Raw genomic sequence first — 2,500 nt, 5'->3', positions numbered from 1 at the left:
TAGAAATTGTTTTAGTAATGGGGAGAGGGATGGTTGTTCCTTGATGCCTTTGCAATAGTTTTTTCAAATAGTGCTCGGTATATTCAATGAAAAATGCATTATAATATATCATAGGTTTTAAGTGTGACCGCTATAAAATGGGAACATTGTATAAACATTTTATCAAGAGAAATGAGAAAAGAAAAAAAAAGAAAAAAGAAAAGAGTCAACGTGTGTAAGAGCAAAACAAACGTTTCGTAAATATAATTGTACAATATTATTATTATTATTATTATTATTATTATTATTATTATTATTATTATTATATGATGTATTCATGGTTAAAATGAAACCTGAAGAAAAATGTAGGGGTTTGGGGGAGAAATAGAAGTGGAGGAAGAACAAAAAAAACCAGGGAGAGAATAAACAATTTTTTAATTAATTTAATTAATGGACACAAAGAGAATGTTTTGTCATCATCGAACAGGTTGCTTATATTTTTTTTTTTTTTTTTTGTTAATTTTTCAGATTGTAGACGATGATGAGAGGGAGGAGGGAGGGGATGGCGTCAACTACGATCGTGCCTCGTGTGTTACTTCCGATTTTCAATATACTTCTAAGCAATATGAAATAATTAAATGGTATCGGGTTGCTTTGAAATTTCGCGAAATAAAAAAAAAGAAAAGTAACAAATAATACCAAGACAACATTTTTTTATATTATTATAAATGTTGTCTTCGAATTATTGAACTTTCCAAGCAACACGATTTATACACGTATGTGTGTGTGTGTGTGTGTGTGTGTGTGTGTGTATAATTTCTATTAATACAATTCATCGTGATTTCGAACTGGGCCGCATTTATAATTTTGAAAGCCCTAGACGTAACACATTATTTTTATTTAGCTTCGAACAAAAAAAAAAAAGAAAGAAAGAAAGAAGAAACATTAGAATCAGAACAAATATATGTTTAATTTAATTTAATTCTATATATGCGTGTGTGTAATTTTTATTAGTTATATTTTTAATCTTTGATTGTAACAACCCTAATAGCACAGAATATTGAAAAATATTGAAAATTATTGAATACACGTGGTATTTAATATTAAAAAGAATTTTTCAATGTCTTTTAATGATTCAATGTTTTTTTTAACACACTAGATTTACGGATGTTTTGTTCATTATTTTGTAATGATTTAATAACATTGTTTGAATGAAGGATTGAGTAAAGGAATGGAACTAATATTTACGTATATTTCATTACGTAACTAAAAACCACAATATAAATTTAAAAAAAATAGTATTTAAATTTTATAAATATATAAAATAATCAAATGTTCAATGAGTCGAATTGGCTCAATTCGAAAATCTAGTGTTAATATACTAGGGAAGTTATATTAGTATATTAAATTGTTTTTTTTTCTTTTTTTTTTTATGTTGTTATTTGTACGAAGAGTAAAGTTTTAAAATATTGATTCTCATAAAAAAAAAAAAAAAAAAAAAAAACACAAGACTACTCCAACTTATGCCTAAATGCACTTCATAGTAAATGTGGCCCTAGATACATTGTGAGAGTATCATCTTCTAGAGATACATAGGTGAGATGATCATCTTCGATCTAAAAGCTCCCATATACATGTCCAAACTTTACAATGTATGACATCTCGGTACTAAAGGTTTCATGATACTTATTTTGAAATATCAGTATGACTAGACTGTATCAATCACTTTATCAATTTGTCATCAATGTTGCATTATTTTCTTGCATCTATGCAATTTGTTTTTCATGCTAAAACACACACTTGTAAACTTTGCAACGAGTATCATAAAAAAAATTGAAAAATCGATACACGAAAGAGCTTAGGCTTTTTTTTGTTTTTTTTTTATTAATTTCATTTTGATAACTAAACCATTATAAGATATTATTTAATTATTAAATTGTACGATATTAACCCCATGAGTATTGAATTATTTGACAATTTTTATCTATACATAACGAATTTCATTTGTTATCGTATCTATATATGGATTAATATGTAAAAGTAATACATTTTATTTGAAATATATTTATATTGATGATATAAATATATATATATATTTTTTTTTTTTGGCAACAACATTTTAATTACTAAATATTAATAAATATTATAAATAAAACAAAATACCCAAGTAAGCAGATGACGTGTCTCACACGTCAAATGTTTCCCAAAGGGTTAATAATATTGCAATTTGTTTTCCTGATATAATTAATCATGAAATTTAAATACCAACGTGCATATTTTAATGCGTATATGGGCTTTTTTAGAATTTTAATAAATAACCATTAGAATTTTTTAAATTTTTATGTTTGTGGATCAAATTTTGGCCTGAAGATGACAACGATCATCATAATAATACCGTAACAGGGACACGATCGTTAGACTTTTGTTCCAAAAAGTTGCGATAAATAACTACTTACATATTTTACGTCTTATTAGTTTATAAAACAAAAAGATAACAAGAAAAAGAGAAATACAGAGGACA

At 25.8% G+C, this 2,500-nt stretch overlaps 1 protein-coding gene across 1 annotated transcript in view; it reads left to right on the top strand.

The window, feature by feature from the left end:
* ena (ENAH actin regulator enabled) overlaps window positions 1–2,500 on the top strand; it is a 38,928-nt gene that overhangs the window by 33,497 nt on the left and 2,931 nt on the right. The window contains 1 exon segment of the mRNA XM_015317983.2: window positions 1–2,500. This exon segment is cut by the window's left edge and continues 6,614 nt beyond it; it is cut by the window's right edge and continues 2,931 nt beyond it. The gene's annotated coding sequence lies outside the window, so the exon portion shown is untranslated.

Source organism: Polistes dominula, unplaced genomic scaffold (genome assembly GCF_049000335.1).
Source record: "Polistes dominula isolate Pdom_NZ unplaced genomic scaffold, Pdom_raw_medaka contig_16, whole genome shotgun sequence".
Classification (NCBI taxonomy): Eukaryota; Metazoa; Arthropoda; class Insecta; order Hymenoptera; family Vespidae; genus Polistes; species Polistes dominula.
Note: the sequence above shows the minus strand (reverse complement) of the source record. Positions and strands in the feature narration are given on the sequence as shown.